We start from the raw sequence: 18,413 nt of genomic DNA, 5'->3' as shown, positions 1-18,413 counted from the left end.
AAGTGAAAGAAGAGAATTGCGGGCTCAGCATTCAGCTTTCACAGGAACCAACAGCGAGAGTGAGATTAGTATGTTTAAAAACGAAAACAAGGCCACTTTGGCAGGTGCATTGGGAGTGAAGGTGGCAGGTTTATAGGGTTGGAGAGGTGGGCAAGAATCAGACTGTCAGTGCCTTGTAAGTCATGGTAAAGATCTTGGGTTTTATTTTAAATGAAAAGGAAGTCACTGATTGGTTTTAAGAAGAGGGTGGTCTAAATTATGTTTATAAATATCATTTTGGCTACTTTGTGGAGAATGGACTGAAGAAGGAAGAGACTGATGGAAGACGGTTAGGAGGCTTTAGTTACAGGCCAGGTGAGGACATCACAAGCTTTTCACTTTGCAAAACTGGCAGGTCATAAAAATAGAGTCGGTAATTTTGCCTTCCATTTGTCTGAAGCACTTGCTGTTCTTTGAGATATTGAATCAACTCAATAGTGACAATTGGCTTTTCTCTGGGGAATTACTGACTCAATAAATTTTCAAAGCCAGTGTCCAGTTTAACCCACAGTGGGGTCTTTTTTCCTAGATGTTCAATAGCCTCTTCTCCTATTCTCCTCCCTCTTCCTCCTCTCCCTCCTTCTTCTCCTCCCCCTCCTCTTCCCATCCCCTTCCCTCTCCCCCTCCTCCCTCCTCCTCCCCCTCCTCCACTTTGCTCCCTCCTCCTCTCCTTCTTCTCCTTCTTCTTCGTCTTCTTCATCTTCTTCTCCTCCTCCTCCTCCTCCTCCTCCTTCTCCTTCTCCTTCTTCTTCTCCTTCTCCTTCTTCTTCCCCTTCTTCTTCCCCTTCTTCCTCCTCCTCCTATTATAATTATTATTTTCCTAGTCCTCCTTGATTCTTCTAAGCAATATTTGTTATCTCATGCCACACTTATTCTCCCTCATTTCAGCTCAAATAAGAGGCTTCTCACATTCTCAGTCATCCTAGTCAAGTCAAAAGATAGATAATGACCACAGTCCATACTCTGTACAGAGCAGGAGAAGAAATGGTTCTTGTGTGATTAAGGAGATTGTATCATGTTCACTATTAACAACATGAACATGAAAACAACTTAGTGATGGAAAGTATGATTGCCAAGGGAGGGTGGAGTCAGTGAGAGAAGGAGGCATTTGCTACAGGCTGGAGGAGAGTTGACCTTCACCTGGCTTACAATAATCAGGGTTCAATTCCAGAGCCTGTGAGTGGAGCAAATCCTGCCCTACCTCATAAGTATCTACCCAGGGAGGGAGAGAGGAATGGATGGCAAGGATACAAACTCCCTAGACTGTTATTAGTTGGCGTAGATTGCTATAACAAAATACCGTAGACTGGGTGGATTAAACAACAGACATTTATTTTTTCACAGTCTTGGATGCTGGAAGTCCAAGATCAGGGTGCCTGCATGATTGGTTTCTGGTGAGGCCTCTCTCCCTATCTTGCAGATAGCTGCACATAGTGGAGAAAGAGAGCAACCTCTCGGGTATCTTTTCCTATAAGGACACTAATCCCGTCAGTAGGGTTCCCACTCATGACCTCATCTAATTACCTCCCATGGGCCACACCTCCAAATACCATCACATTAGGGATTAGGTTTTCAACATAGAAATTTTGGGGGACACAATTCAGTCCATAACAGACTGTTTCAGGCCCTGTTTCAGAATGTTTCAGACTTTTATACTTTCTTTTGTAACATGTATACATATGCATATTTATTATGGGATTATATATCATGAAATATTATGTACATGTATAATTATTTAATTCATCTCTATCTCTTCCATGCGACTAGACTTTTTAAACATAGTGATTGAGTCCTTTGCTCATTGCTTTTTCTCTAGCTGTTTAAATGATAGGTGCTTAGTACATATCTGCTTAATGAATGTTTACATTTGAAGTATAATATAAATTCATATTTAAAAACCATTCTGTGATTTACATATTGGGATTCTACATTATTATCTCACTTTTTACGATGGAATACATTGTAATAAATGCTGAGAAAATACATGTCGTTCATGCTAAGAAACTTTGAAAACACTAAATGCCTCTCTATAAGCTCCTCTGTCATTTGCATTATGGGCAAACTGACAGAAATTTATAGTGTTACGTAGTACCCTCTGTGGCTTATGTTTGCTAGATTCTCTTATAAAAAAATCACTCTCGGTCCTTTGGTCCAGGAAATCTTAGTCAGGAATGCAGGACTCCTTACAATCTGGTTTCAGTCTACCATCTGGGTTTCTCAGCTCTTCTCCTTCAGTCCACTGTCTCCACTAGAGGCTGGTAGATAAACTCTACCAGTTTATCTGTTTCAAAAACATGCCCTGCAAATTTGCCCCTGTCATCCTCCTAACCCCACTGATGGCATTCCTAGCTGAGCTTTTCCTAAGGCTTCACATACATAATCCTATTTAATTCTTACAATGATCCTATGAGGTGGGTATTGTTGTTCAAATTTTAGCTAAAGAAATTTGGGGTCAGAGAAGTGAAGTAACTTGCCTAAAATGACATGGCTAATAAGTGGCAAATCCAAGTCTCTACCCCAAAGTTTGTAATCCCCAACGTGATACCTTCACTTCTGAAAGGATCTGTCCATTTCTACCTACATCCTCAAAGCCCAACTTGGGTGGTACTTCCTCTATCAAGTCTTTGCTAAACACTCTAAATTCAGTGAATTGTCCCTTCTTATAAAAAACATAGTCATCATTTGTTGAGTGCCTACCATGTACCAGGACTTCTGTTAAGTTCTTTTATGTAAATTATCTTATTTAATACTCTCATTGACCTTATGAAATTAGTATAACGTTATCACAGAGGAGAAGCTAGCTTCAGAGTGACACCATACTTGTTCAAGGTCACAGGGCTATAATATTTTACAGAAGGGATTCAAACCCAGGTTGTTCTGGCCCCGGAGCCAGGGTTTTTACCTTGTCATAATCTCCCACGTTAGAAGTACCACCCACCTGACCAGGCATGGCTGGTTATGGGATAATGTGCGACTGTGAATAGTATTAATGAAGTCATCCTAATTAGAAATAATGGCACGGAGTGACCAACACAACACAGATCCATATAAAAGAGTATAAATGGAATGGCTATGTTAGTTTCCTCTTGCTGCTGTAACTAATTACCACAAATTTAGTGGCTTAAAATAACACAAATTTAGAATCTTATGGTTCTGGACATCACAAGTCCTAAAATCAAGGTTTCGGCAGGGCTGTGTTTTTTTCTAGAGTCTCTAGCAAAGAATCTGTTTCCTTGTCTAGTTTTTACAGGCTGCCTGCATTGCTTGGCTTATGATTCTATCCTACAACTTCAAAGTCAGCAGTGTTGTATTTTTCAAACTTTTTCCTTCGACCCTTATACCTCTCTCTTCAAAGGACCCATTTGATTACATTGGGTCCCTCTGGGTAATCCAAAGTAATCTTTCCATTTCAAGATCTTCCACTTAATCACATCTGGAAAGCCTCTTTAGACAGATAAGGTAACATATTTGTGTTCTTGGGATTAGGGCATGAACATTTTTGGCGTGTGGGGGAGTGGGCATTATTCACCCTGCCACAGTGACGGTGATGTGCAGGACATTCAGGTCTCAAGGGCTGGGGAGAAAGAGTTGAGGACTGATTGTTCTGATCCATATTGTCGGGTTTTTTTATTTTAAGGAAAAACAGAGAGAAATGGTTAATCCAAAGGAAAAAAGCTCCAATGGTGAGATTTCAGGCATTGCTACCTGCAGCGTTTTTCAAAATTCAAAAGGTAAACAGTTTCCCATTGTACCAACATAGAACACCAACCTAGGAAAAATTCCCACAGAGACTTCTCAGTAAGTCCTCACTGAGGATAAACATATGATGATCAAACATCATCTTTGTGAAACTCTTCGATCCTGTTGGAGTGCTACGAGTGGAGACATGGTCAGATAGCAGGGCAGTGTCTGTCTAGAGGCCCTGCCGTGGAGATGACCACACCTGTTTTCTAGGTGACGGAGAGATGGCATCTGAGTACCTGACCTACTTGTCTAAGTTTTCATTGCAAATGAGTTGAAGGGTTGGAACTAAATCTGTGATTGCTTGAACCTCAGTCTGGTTCCCCTTTTCATTCTGAAATTGAGGGTTGTTTTTAAAGGCAGTGGAGAGAAAAGGGGTGTCAGCTGGGAAAGAACAGAATAGACTGCTGAAGGCCAGCAGCTGAGAGCGGCGTGTCAGTGTAGCACTGGATCTCCTTCCATGCTTCACTTCTAAATAGGGCCCTACTCTCCATTTTTCTCCTCTTGGTTCCTTTGCCCTGTTTAAGACAACATCAGGGTCTATGGTGGTGGCCCATGGTGTGGGTGCTTGATACAGGAAAGGCTGGAGGTGATGGAGGAGTATAGGCAGTGCTTTTTCTTTCATCTCCAATTCTGTTCCCGTTGCTCAAGTGACTTAGAAGTTAAATGGTTAAAGAGGGCAACAGCTGTTGCTGTCGTAGAAAATGTTTCAGGTTGTTATACTATATGTATCCTGGTATCTATATTTCCATGTGAATAATACCTTTGAAAACTGGACTCTAAACTTGACGTTACTCTTCCCCTCCTGATTCTGCAGCAGAGGCAAAATTCTTTAGCACGGGCAAAATGCAGAATGCTGAGTTTGTACAAAAACACTTTATTGAGGTATGATTGAGATATAAAAAGCTGTACATATTTAATGTATACAACTTGATGAATTTTGGAATAAGATACACCAGTGGTCCCCAACCTTTTTGGCACCAGGGACGGGTTTCGTGGGAGACAATTTTTCTGCGGGGTGGGGGGGCGGTTGGGGACGGTTCAGGTGGTAATGCGAGCAATGGGGAGCAGCAGATGAAGCTTTGATTGCTCGCCGCTCACCTCCTGCTGTGCAGCCTGGCTCCTAACAGGCTGCAGACAGGTAGCGGTTCGTGGCCTGGGGTTGGGGACCCCTGAGATACACCCATGAAACCTTCACCATCACCACCATCAAGGCCATGAACATATTTATCACCTCCCCAAATTTCCTCCCATCTCTATTGTTATTATTATTATAACAGTTAACATAAGATCTACCTTCTTAGCAAATTTTATGTATACAGTACAGTATTGTTAGATATAGGTGTTATGCTATATAATAGATATCCAGAACTTATTTATCTTATATAACTAAATGCTAAAATTTTTGAGGCTATTAGATCAAGCCCTCAGAACAAAGATATAGATGTAACTCTAGCCTTTTGCTAATAGATATACAAATAGTAAGAGAAATAGATAGCAGGCATTGGCAGAGTTACCTGAAGGAAATAAATCTCTTTACTGAGAGAATTTTAACATCGTTAATTTCAACTAAGGATGTATTCTTTGAGTTGGGTATCTGTTTATTGCATTTAAGATCTTGGTGTACATAATTTGGTGAACTCAGTTAAGACAGCACTTTTTGAGTAATGTTGGCTTCACAAGATGTATTGGAGTCTCAAGATGCTACATATTAATGCATTCCACTCTGGAAAAAAATGTGAAGGTACAGCATAAGGTTTGCCTCAGCTGGTACAATTTCTTCTTTGTCTATTTACCTCATCCAAGCTGACACCGGTTCTCCTGCTCATTCACATGGACGTGTTAGAGCAGATATCCTCCCCATTTTAAGGAAACTTGCTTTTAAAAGAGTCTGAAGTGAATGATACATTCTACTGTAACTAATACAGAATTGCAGGTAAAAGCAGAGAAGACATTTGGGAAAAAGGGGATTTTCTTCCTACAAATAACCACTGCATTTTATACACTGTTTATATGTATTTTAAATCTCCTTTACCACCAAGAGGAATTTAAATGCTCATTTCTCTCTCACTATGATATCTAAGTATTTTTTTCCCTAATGCTTCCATCTCTGGAATGCATGCAAATCTGTTAACGGTTGACTTGGGAATGGACATCCAAAGGTTGATCAGCTATCATTTCCCAGGGCCAGGGCCAGGGCTGAATCAGCAGCATGACAACTTACACGCAGCTGGAATATCTGGAACAACATCAGAGGTGTAAAGGGAACGATTTCTCATGGCCAGATCTCAGACTAATTCAAACAAATCAAATTCAATCTGATGATAAATTCACTTTGGCTCTTGCTCTTGTGTTGGAAGCATCAAGTCCCTACCAGGACAACCAGTATGGCTGAAAGGAGAAAGTTAAAACAGCAATTAGATGGTACTAATGTGGTTCCAATATACTCCCTCCCCTGCTTTTAAGGTCTTTGCCTGTCAGGGCTCTTGGCCACCATCCCAGGGCTTAATTGCATTTTGCAAGTAGCCATAGTACAGTTGCCACTGTATCTCCCTAGCTAATTTCAGACACAGTCCTCATGGCCAATTCACTAAAAAGGAACTGAAATATCTCTGACAGAAAAATGAAAGTATTTTCTAGTTTAAAGACTGACTCAATTAAGGGAATAGTTGGTTCTGAGAGAGAAAGAATAGGGGGCAAAATAGATGAACAAATCATACCCTTGAACTCTAGAATTCTCTTTCAGTAAAACACGATAGAGTAATGGTTAATAAGATTTGAGACATTGCTACTGTTTAAATTTTATATACATTTTCAAGTGGAGTGGATTTTAAGTGGAATTTGGCCTTGTGGTGATTGAGGGGCAGTGGAGCTTAGTAGAATCGGTACTGGTCTGATTCTGGAGACCACTTACTCTAGGCCAGGTGAACTTCATTTTAGTCTCGCCTAGGCTACTTGCTAAATGTATAAACTTGGAGAAGCCACTTGGAAATTTAATATCTCCATTTTCTCTTCAACATATTGAGGATAAAAAATATGTTTCCCTTATCTAATTTTCAGGATTGATTGTTAAAATACTTGGCAATTTACAAAATGATGAGTTTAAGGTCTTATATTAAAATCTAACTAGTAAATATTTCTAGTAAAGATAAATAGATGGCTGTCAACTCCAGTCATCTATAAAATTGTAAGGCATACTGGAGGAAAAGTTTTTAAGAAGTATGAGTTTTAAGGAAGATGAACAGAAAGCAGCCACAAAATGAGCCCATGGGCAATATTACCTCCTAGCGCTAATTCTAATGCGAAGAGACAAACTCCATCTTCCCATTAGGCTACAGTGCAGTGGGAATGGAGCTGCTGGACCACCAGTTGACACCTATGAGCACTTACAGGGCACTTAACACTATGCTGGCCATTGTGGGAATTAGAACACTCCAGTCTCTTTTCTTAAGGGGCTCATAATCTAGCTGAAGAAACGAGACCCAGATATTATGCCACTGGACAAGAAAATATGTACTTATAAATGGTTCAGTACAAATTTAAAGGTCAGTAAAAGTTGAGGTCCTAGAAAAGAAAAAAAATAATAAAAGAACAGAACAGTTTAAAGAGGCTTCATGGAGGAGATAGGATTTGAGTAGGGACTGAAAGATTGTTAGGATTTGAAAATAGAAAATAGGAAAAAGTTTGGCTATTTCAGGAGAGGGGAACATACTGAATAAAAGTGTAGAGGAGGGAATAAAGATGATGAAAAGAGAGGTGGCTTTGTTAATTAAAGTACGATTTATAAACCTCGTTTATAGCTCCTACATACGTAAGCAGGTATGGCAAAGTTTCTCACCAAAAAGGCATCATACGTTTAATACCCATACCAAACAGTAAGTCATGTAATTTATAAACGTCTGAATCTTTCTGAAAGATGACAGGGACCCTAGACAAACAAGGTTCACCCTGAAAGAGGTGAGAATACTTCAAGTACAAAAGAACAGATGAAAATAAAAAGACCAAATTTAATAAGGGCCAGAATCAGGTGTCAAAGTCGAGTTAGAGAATCGAGTTCAAAATCAGAGAGATGAGGTCAAACAAGAGCAGAATCTCTAGAGAGGGCTCAGAAAACAGGGCCCTGAACCTTTGCCTCCAAGACCAGCTGGTCATCAAGCTTTCCTTTTATGAGCTAACAGAAGACATTCAAGAGTCTGATTCCGAGTCCCGGGGGTTGAGGAATGGACGGGAGGCCATTTAGATCAATGCAATCACAGCTTTCAATGATCAAATTCTACTTTGCAGTCCTGTTCCCTTAAGATCCTAGTCATAGGAAAAAAGTTGATGCTTACTAAGCCACAGAACCTGAAAGAGGCTTTAAATAGGTCTTCTTGATTTATTTTAGTTGAATTGTGAATACCAATAAGCTTAGAGGAATCTTTGGGAAGATTTGACTTTATAGGCTGGAAGAAAAAATAATTAAGATCAATTATATTTTGAAACATCTAATTTTGATTTCCAATAATTATAGGGCAACGTTCATCCTATACTACTTGAGATAACAAGAGAGACTTAGGGAGGTAAAATGGAATTTTCGAAGTACTCTGCTTTGAATATGTGTACAGCGTAGTCTCATGTAGATTTACTAATTCTCTCTGCAGCTTTCTCCAGAGAGACCAGGATTCCTACGTGGAGTATCAATGCCCACTTTTGCAGAGGTAATGCTTATAGTGCCTGTGGTATTCTTATAGCAACCTCAGCCCAAAGAGCAGGCTTGGCAGAAGCAAAAAAGGGAACACAATCAGAATAGTTGTTACAAAGCCCATTCACTTTATTAAACTTTATTAATAAGTTTAGTGAAGTCAGCTCAGAGTCTATTAATTAGATTCTTGCATAATATTGATTTAATGATCTGGATTTAGTTAATCTGGTTAACCTTTGCTTCCTGGTACTTTTGGTTCTGTTTTAGCTCATCAGTAAAAAACAAAGAATAGAAGTTATGAGCCATCGACACAATCAATTGAATTAGCATGTGAAAAAATCTAGATGCTTACTGCATAGCTTAAACCAAAATAAATGCCAGATGGACTGAAATTTTAAGCATAAATAACAGAAGCCTGAGAGAACTGGAAGACATAAGTGAATAATTATACTTGGTAAAGGAGAATTGCCGAGGCATAGTCCCCAAAACAAAGCTCATAAGGGAAAATATTGATAGATTTGATAACATAAAATTTTTAAATTTGGTAAAGTGAATAAATCAGTAACCCCAAATTAAAAGGCAAATCACAGTCTGGAAAAGCATTTATAATACATTTGACAGGTAAAGGATTAATTTCCTTAAGGAAATCTTATAGGTCAGTAAGAGAAGACAATCCCAATGGAAAAAAATGAAATAATAACCATAAGAATGTGCGTCATCACTAGTGATGAAGTGAATCTAATGTAACTAACAATAAAAAAAAACACTGAGCTCGTAAAAGAAAAATACCCAGTGTTGATAAGGATCTGGGGGAAAGATAATCCCATACACTTAAAGAACAATGGTTAAATTTTATTTAATACATGTTATATGTATCAGATCCCATTTTATATTTTTATGTAAATTTTCACATTTAATCTTCAGAACAACTGTATGAAATAGATAGCATTATTTTACCTATTTTTTAGATGTGGAAATTAAGACCTAGAGGGGTTCAGTAAGTTGCCAATTACCAGAGGTTATTAAGCTAAGATTTGAACCTGGAGTCTACCTCAGAGGCCCATAGTCTTATTCATCACTGTGAGGTTATCTCTGTTTAAGAGGGATATAAATTGATAATGACTTTCTGGAAGACAATTTGGCAAAAACCAATTCAATTGCAAAAGTTGTTAAACTGTTCATATCCTTTTTTTTGTTTGTTTTTGTTTGCGGTACACGGGCCTCTCACTGTTGTGGCCTCTCCTGTTGCGGAGCGCAGGCCCCGGACGCGCAGGCTCAGCGACCATGGCTCACGGGTCCAGCCGCTCTGCGGCATGTGGGATCTTCCCAGACCAGGGCACGAACCCGTGTCCCCTGCATCGGCAGGCGGACCCTCAACCACTGCGCCACCACGGAAGCCCTGTTCATATCCTTTTACCCAAGAATTCTTCTTTTAAAAATACAGTAAAAAGAGTGAGAAGAACGCAAAATTATACGTGCAATGATATTTATTAGAGTATGGTCCACAATAAGAAGGTAATCCAGATAGCAAAGATATAGGAAATGGCAGTGCAACTTCAAGGGACATCTATAGTGGAATGTTATGCATATATTACAAAAGATGATGTAAAAATATAAAGAGGGTCAGGGAAATATGCTTCATTTGAGTTCAAAAAGCCTAGTACAACAGCTCCTGTATTCAATGTGTTGCCAAGTCCAATTACAAGCTCTTCTCTGGTAATAATATACATTTTATTATAAACATTTAGAGAGAGCCCTCTATGTACTGAGTATTTATGACCAAATATCTTTGTTGTCATGGAGCTTACATTCTAGTGGGGGAGACAGACTATAAACAAGAATAAAACAGGAAAATAGCATATCAGAGGGCAAAGAGAAAAAAATAAAGCATATGCAATGTCGGCAGGAGGGTGACAATCGAAATTTAGGTGGAGTGACCAGGAAAGACCTCACAGAGAATATGGCTTTTTATCAAACAACACTTATCCCATGTGGAAATTGAAATAGAGAGTAAAGAAGTCATTTCGCTGAGGTCTAGCACCCAGTTAGTAAAAGAGGCAAATGCGAGCACCCCGATTCCACTCTGCTATAGATAAAAACAGAGTTGTATTTATAATTATTAATAGTAATTATTTACGCGTGGTGAGATTTTTTTTTGAAAACCTCCGTGTTTGCTGGTGTTTAAGACACGTGGTGTCTTTTTTTTTAACATCTTTGAGTATAATTGCTTTACAATGGTGTGTTAATTTCTGCTTTATAACAAAGTGAATCAGCTATACATAAAAATATATCCCCACATCTCCTCCCTCTTGCCTATTCCTCCCACCCTCCCTATCCCACACCTCTAGGTGGTCACAAAGCACCGAGCTGATCTTCCTGTGCTATGTGGCTCCTTCCCACTAGCTATCTATTTTACATTTGGTAGTGTATATATGTCCATGCCACTCTCTCACTTCATCCCAGCTTACCCTTCTCACTCCCTGTGTCCTCAACTCCATTCTCTACGTCTGCGTCTTTATATCTGTCCTGCCCCTAGGTTCTTCAGAACCATTTTTTTTTCTTTTGGTTCCACATATATGTGTTAGCACATGGTAATTGTTTTTCTCTTTCTGACTTACTTCACTCTGTATGACAGACTATAGGTCCATCTACCTCACTACAAACAACTCAATTTCGTTTCCTCTTATGGCTGAGTAATATTCCACTGTATGTATGTGCCACATCTTCTTTATCCATTCATCTGTCAATGGACACTTAGGTTGCTTCCATGTCCTGGCTATTGTAAACAGAGCTGCAATGAACATTTTGGTACATGACTCTTTTTGATTTATGGCTTTCTTAGAGTATATGCCCAGTAGTGGGATTGCTGGGTCATACGGTAGTTCTATTTGTAGTTTTTTAAGGAACCTCCATACTGTTCTCCATAGTGGCTGTATCAATTTACATTCCCACCAACACTGCAAGAGGCTTTCCTTTTCTCCACACCCTCTCCAGCATTTATTGTTTCTAGATTTTTTGATGATGGCCATTCTGACTGGTGTGAGGTGATACCTCATTGTAGTTTTGATTTGCATTTCTCTAATGATTAGTGATGTTGAGCATCCTTTCATGTGTTTGTTGGCAATCTGTATATCTTCTTTGGAAAAATGTCTATTTAGGTCTTCTGCCCATTTTTGGATTGGATTGCTTGTTTTTTTGATATTGAGCTGCATGAGCTGCTTGTAAATTTTGGAGATTAGCCCTTTGTCAGTTGCTTCATTTGCAAATATTTTCTCCCATTCTAATGGTTGTCTTTTCATCTTGTTTATGGTTTCCTTTGCTGTGCAAAAGCTTTGAAGTTTCATTAGGTCCCATTTGTTTATTTTTGTCTTTATTTCCATTTCTCTAGGAGGTGGGTCAAAAAGGATCTTGCTGTGATTTATGTCAGAGTGTTCTGCCTATGTTTTCCTCGAAGAGCTGTATACTGTTTAGCCTTACATTTAAGTCTTTAATCCATTTTGAGTTTATTTTTGTGTATGGTGTTAGGGAGTGCTCTGATTTCCTTCTTTTACATGTAGCTGTCCAGTTTTCCCAGCACCACTTATTGAAGAGGCTGTCTTTTTTCCATTGTATATTCTTCCCTCCTTTATCAAAAATAAGGTGACCATATGTGCATGGGTTTGTCTCTGGGCTTTCTATCCTGTTCCATTGATCTGTATTTCTGTTTTTATGCCAGTACCATACTGTCTTGATTAGTGTAGTTTTGTAGTATAGTCTAGAGGCCAGGAGCCCGATTCCTCCAACTCCGTTTTTCTTTCTCAAGATTGCTTTGGTTATTCGGGGTCTTTTGTGTTTCCATACAAATTGTGAACTTTTTTGTTCTAGTTCTGTGAAAAATGCCATTGGTATTTTGATAGGAATTGAATTGAATCCATAGGTTACTTTGGGTAGTATAGTCATTTTCACAATATTGAGTCTTCCGATTCAAGAACATGGTATATCTCTCCATCTGCTTGTTTCATCTTTAATTTCTTTCATAACTGTCTTATAGTATTCTGCATACAGGTCTTCTGTCTCCTTAGGTAGGTTTATTCCTAGGTATTTGATTCTTTTTGTTGCAATGGTAAATGGGAGTGTTTCCTTAATTTCTCTTTCAGATATTTCATCATTAGTGTATAGGAATGCAAGAGATTTTGGTGCATTAATTTTGTATCCTGCTACTTTACCAAATTCATTGATTAGATCTAGTAGTTTTTTGGTGGCATCCTTAGGATTCTTTATGTATAGTATCATGTCATCTGCAAACAGTGACAGCTTTACTTCTTTTCTGGTTAGGATTCCTTTTATTTCTTTTTCTTCCCTGATTGCTGTGGCTAAAACTTCCAAAACTATGTTGAATAATAGTGGTGAGAGTGGACAATCTTGTCTTGTTCCTGATCTTAGAGGAAATGGTTTCAGTTTTTCACCATTGAGAACAATGTTGGCTGTGGTTTTGTCATATATGGCCTTTATTATGTTCCGGTAAGTTCCCTCTATGCCTACTTTCTGGATGGTTTTTATCATAAATGGGTGTTGAATTTTGTCAAATGCTTTTTCTGCATCTATTGAGATGATCATATGGTTTTTCTTCTTCAATTTGTTAATATGGTTTATCACATTGATTTGCGTATATTGAAGAATCCTTGCATTCCTGGGATAAACCCCACTTGATCATGGTGTATGATCCTTTTAATGTGCTGTTGGATTCTGTTTGCTAGAATTTTCTGGAGGATTTTTGCATCTATGTTCATCAGTGATATTCTCTTTCTTTGTGACATCTTTGTCTGGTTTTGGTATCAGGGTAATAGTGGCCTCGTAGAATGAGTTTGGGAGTGTTCCTCCCTCTGCTGTATTTTCGAAGAGTTTGAGAAGGACAGGTGTTAGCTCTTCTCTAAATGTTTGATAAAATTCGCCTGTGAAGCCATCTGGTCCTGGGCTTTTGTTTGTTGGAAGATTTTTAATCACAGTTTCAATTTCAGTGCCTTTGATTGGTCTGTTCATATTTTCTATTTCTTCCTGGTTCAGTCTCAGAAGGTTGTGCTTTTCTAAGAATTTGTCCATTTCTTCCAGGTTGTCCATTTTATTGGCATAGAGTTGCTTGTAGTAATCTCTCATGATCCTTTATGTTTCTGCAGTGTCAGTTGTTATTTTCCTTTCTCATTTCTAAGTCTATCGATTTGAGTCTTCTCCCTCTTTTTCTTGATGAGTCTGGCTAATGGTTTATCAATTTTCTTTATATTCTCAAAGAACCAGCTTTTAGTTTTATTGATCTTTGCTATTGTTTCCTTCATTTCTTTTTCATTTATTTCTGATCTGATCTTTATGATTTCTTTCCTTCTGCTAACTTTGGGATTATTTTGTTCTTCTTTCTCTAATTGCTTTAGGTGTAAGGTTGGGTTGTTTATTTGAGATGTTTCTTGTTTCTTGAGGTAGGATTGTATTGCTGTAAACTTCCCTCTTAGAACTGCTTTTGCTGCATCCCATAGGCTTTGGGTTGTCATGTTTTCATTGTCATTTGTTTCTAGGTATTTTTTGATTTCCTGTTTGATTTCTTCAGTGATCTCTTGGTTATTTAGTAGTGTATTGTTTAGCCTCCATGTGTTTGTGTTTTTTACAGATTATTTCCTATAATTGATATCTAGTCTCATAGCATTGTGGTCGGGAAAGATACTTGATACAATTTCAATTTTCTTAAATTTACCAAGGCTTGATTTGTGACCCACAATATGATCTATCCTGGAGACTGTTCCATGAGCACTTGAGAAGAAAGTGTATTCTGTTGTTTGTGGATGGAATGTCCTATAAATTTCAATTAAGTCCATCTTGTTTAATGTATCATTTAAAGCTTGTGTTTTCTTATTTATTTTCATCTTGGATGATCTGTCCATTGGTGAAAGTGAGGTGTTAAAGTCCCCTACTATGATTCTGTTACTGTTGATTTCCCCTTTTATGGATGTTAGCATTTGCCTATTGTATTTAGGTGCTCCTATGTTTGGTGCATAAATATTTACAATTGTTATATCTTCTTCTTGGCTTGATCCCTTGATCATTATGTATTGTCCTTCTTTTTCTCTTGTAATAGTCTTTATTTTAAGGCCTATTTTGACTGATATAAGAATTGCTACTCCAGCCTTCTTTTGACTTCCATTTGCATGGACTGTCTTTTTCCATCCCCTCACTTTCAGTCTGTATGTGTCCCTTGGTATAAAGTGGGTCTCTTGTAGACACCCTATATACGGGTCTTATTTTTGTATCCATTCAGCCAGTCCATGTCTTTTGGTTGGAGCATTTAATCCATTTACACTTAAGGTAGTTAGCATTATGTATGTTCCTGTCACCTTTTTCTTAATTGTTTTGGGTTTGTTATTTTAGGTCTTTTCCTTCTCTTGTGTTTCCTGCCTATAGAAGTTCCTTTAGAATTTGTTGTAAAGCTGGGTTTTTGGTGCTGAGTTCTCCTAACTTAGGCTTGTCTGTAAAGATTTTAATTTCTTCGTCAAATCTGAATGAGATCCTTGCTCGGTAGAGTAATCTTGGTTGTTGGCTTTTCCCTTTTATCACTTTAAATATGTTCTGCCACTCCCTTCTGCCTTGCAGAGTTTCTGCTGAAAGGTCAGCTGTTTACCTTATGGGGATTCCTTTGTATATTATTTGTTGTTTTTCCCTTGCTGCTTTTAATATTTTTTCTTTGTATGTAATTTTTGATAGTTTGATTAATATGTGTCTTCCCGTGTTTCTCCTTGGATTTATCCTGTATGAGACACTCTGTGCTTCCTGGGCCTGATTGACTATTTCCTTTCCCATAATAGGGAAGTTTTCAACTATAAACTCTTCAAATAGTTTCTCAGTCCCTTTCTTTTTCTCTTTTTCTTCTGGGACCCCTATAATTCGAATGTTGGTGTGTTTAATGTTGTCCCAGAGGTCTCTGAGACTGTCTTCAATTCTTTGCATTCTTTTTTCTTTATTCTGCTCTGCAGTAGTTATTTCCACTATTTTATCTTCCAGGTCACTATCCATTCCTCTGCCTCAGTTATTCTGCTATTGATTCCTTCTAGAGGGTTTTTTATTTCATTTATTGTGTTGTTCATCACTGTTTGTTTGCTCTTTAGTTCTTCTAGGTCTCTGTTAAACATTTCTTGTATTTTGTCCATTCTATTTCCAAGATTTTGTATCATCTTCACTATCATTACTCTGAATGCTTTTTCAGGTAGACTGCCTATTTCCTCTTCATTTGTTTGGTCTGGTGGGTTTTTACCTTGCTTCTTCATCTGCTGTGTGTTTCTCTGCCTTCTTATTTTGCTTAACTTACTGTGTTTGGGGTCTCCTTTTCACAGGCTGCAGGTTCATAGTTCCTGTTGTTTTTGGTGTCTGCCCCCAGTGGGTAAGGTTGGTTCAGTGGGTTGTGTAGGCTTCCTGGTGGAGGGGACTAGTGCCTGTGTTCTGGTGGATGAGGCTGGATCTTCTCTTTCTGGTTGGCAGGACTGCATCTGGTGGTGTGTTTTGGGGTATCTTTGGCCTTGTTATGATTTTAGGCAGCCTCTGTGCTAATGGATGGGGTTGTGTTCCTGTCTTGCTAGTTGTTTGGCATGGGGTGTCCAGCACTGGAGCTTGCTGGTCGTTGAGTGGAGCTGGGTCTTTGCGTTCAGATAGAGATCTCTGGGAGAGTTTTCACCGTCTGATATTACATGGAGTCGTGAGGTCTCTGATGGACCAATGTCCTGAACTCGGCTTTCCCACCTCAGAGGCACAGGCCAGTCACCTGGCCGGAGCACCAAGACCCTGGCAGCCACATGGCTCAGAAGAAAGGGGAGAAAAAAAGAAGGAAAGAATGAAAGAAAAATATATAAAATAAAATAAAGTTATTGAAATAAAAAATTTTAAAAATTGGGCTTCCCTGGTGGCGCAGTGGTTGAGAGTCTGCCTGCCATTGTAGGGGACACGGGTTCATGCCCCGGTCCAGGAAGATCCCACATGCTGTGGAGCGGCTGGACCCGTGAGCCATGGCCGCTGAGCCTGCGCATCCAGAGCCTGTGCTCCGCAACGGGAGAGGCCACAACAGTGAGAGGCCCGCGTACCACAAAAAAAAAAAAAAAAAAAAAAAAAAAAAAAAAATTATTAAAAATAAAAAGTAAAAAAAGTAAAAATGGACAGACAGAACCCTAGGACAAATGGTAAAAGCAAAGCTATACTGACAAAATCACACAAAGAAGCATACACATACATGCTCACAAAAAGAGAAAAAGGAAAAAATATACCTATATAAAAAAAAAGGAAGAGAGCAACCAAATCAATAAACAAACCTACCAATGATAATAAACTCTAATTACTAAACTAAGGTAAACATAAAATCAGAAACCAATTAGATGCAGAAAGCAAACCCCAAGTCTACAGTTGCTCCCGAAGTCCACCACCTCAATTTGGGATGATTCATTGTCTATTCATGTACTCCACAGATGCAGGGTACATCAAGTTGATTGTGGAGATTTAAGCTGCTGCCCCTGAGGCTGCTGGGAGAGATTTCCCTTTCTCTTCTTTGTTCTCACAGCTCCGGGGGTTCAGCTTTGGATTTGGCCCCGCCTCTGCGTGTAGGTCGCCTGAGGGCATCTGTTCTTCGCTCAGACAGGACGGGGTTAAAGGAGCAGCTGCTTCGGGGGCTCCGGCCGTGGGGAGGGAGGGGTACAGATGCGGAGCGAGCCTGCGGCGGCAGAGGCTGGCGTGACGTTGCACCAACCTGAGGTGCGCTGTGCATTCTCCCGGGGATGTTGTCCCTGGATCTCGGACCCTGGCAGTGGCAGGCTGTACAGGCTCCCCGGAAGGGGGGTGTGGATAGTGACCTGTGCTCGCACACAGGCTTCTTGGTGGCGGCGGCAGCAGCCTTAGCGTCTCATGCCCGTCTCTGGGGTCCGCGCTTTTAGCCGCGGCTCGCACCCGTCTCTGGAGCTCCGTTAAGCAGCGCTCTTAATCCCCTCTCCTCGCGCACCAGGAAACATAGAGGCAAGAAAAAGTCTCTTGCCTCTTCGGCAGCTCCAGACTTTTTCCTGGACTCCCTCCCGGCTACCTGTGGCTCACTAGCCCCCTTCAGGCTGTGTTCAGGCCGCCAACCCCAGTCCTCTCCCTGTAATCCGATCCGACCGAAGCCCGAGCCTCAGCTCCCAGGCCCGCCCGCCCCGGCGGGTGAGCAGACAAGCCTCTTGGGCTGGTGAGTGCCGGGCGGCACCGATCCTCTGTGCGGGAATCTCTCCGCTTTGCCCTCCGCACCCCGGTGGCTGCGCTCTCCTCCGCGGCTCCGAAGCTCCCCCCTCTGCCACACCCCGTCTCCGCCTGCGAAGGGGCTTCCTAGTGTGTGGAAAGCTTTCCTCCTTCACAGCTCCCTCCCACTGGTGCAGGTCCCATCCCTATACTTTTGTCTCTGTTTTTCCTTTTTTCTTTTGCCCTCCCCAGGTACGTCGGGAGTTTCTCGCCTTTTGGGAGGTCTGAGGTCTTCTGCCAGCGTTCAGTAGGTGTTCTGTAGGAGTTGTTCCACATGTAGATGTATTTCTGCTGTATTTGTGGGGAGGAAGGTGACCTCTACATCTTACTCCTCTGCCATCTTGAAGGTCTCTCCACATGGTGTCTTTTGGTGCTGATTTGTCCGGCTGTAATAGTGGTGAAGATGTAGAAGAGTACCATATTAGAAATCTTGAGACAATTTTTGAATGGATTTCAGGGCCCACTAGACCAACTCACTTCTCTGGCTTCTACCATAGTTGCTGTGCTTCAATCAAACACTCCGATTCTCATCAGGATAACCTTTATCTCCCCGATACGGGATCTCCACAGTGGCTTCTCCTCTGGCCCATCTGTGTGAAGCCCCACCATTATCCCAGCCACTGGCTCTCTCCTTCTCTTACTTCCTACTCCTCTGACCCCCACATTCAGTTAATGGCCAAATCTAATA

At 40.2% G+C, this 18,413-nt stretch overlaps 1 protein-coding gene across 12 annotated transcripts in view; it reads left to right on the top strand.

The window, feature by feature from the left end:
• The window catches only part of GTF2A1L (general transcription factor IIA subunit 1 like), a 959,941-nt gene that overhangs the window by 513,384 nt on the left and 428,144 nt on the right, over positions 1–18,413 (top strand). The window contains exon 14 of one of the 12 annotated variants that reach the window (XR_013831094.1): positions 8,421–8,478. The exons of the other annotated variants lie outside the window; for them this stretch is intronic. The gene's annotated coding sequence lies outside the window, so the exon portion shown is untranslated. Of the gene's footprint in view, positions 1–8,420; positions 8,479–18,413 lie in introns of those variants that run through there. 12 annotated transcript variants of the gene reach the window in all.

This window comes from Stenella coeruleoalba (genome assembly GCF_951394435.1).
Source record: "Stenella coeruleoalba genome assembly, chromosome: 13".
NCBI lineage: Eukaryota > Metazoa > Chordata > Mammalia > Artiodactyla > Delphinidae > Stenella > Stenella coeruleoalba.
This window is presented reverse-complemented; position numbering and strand designations above follow the sequence as displayed.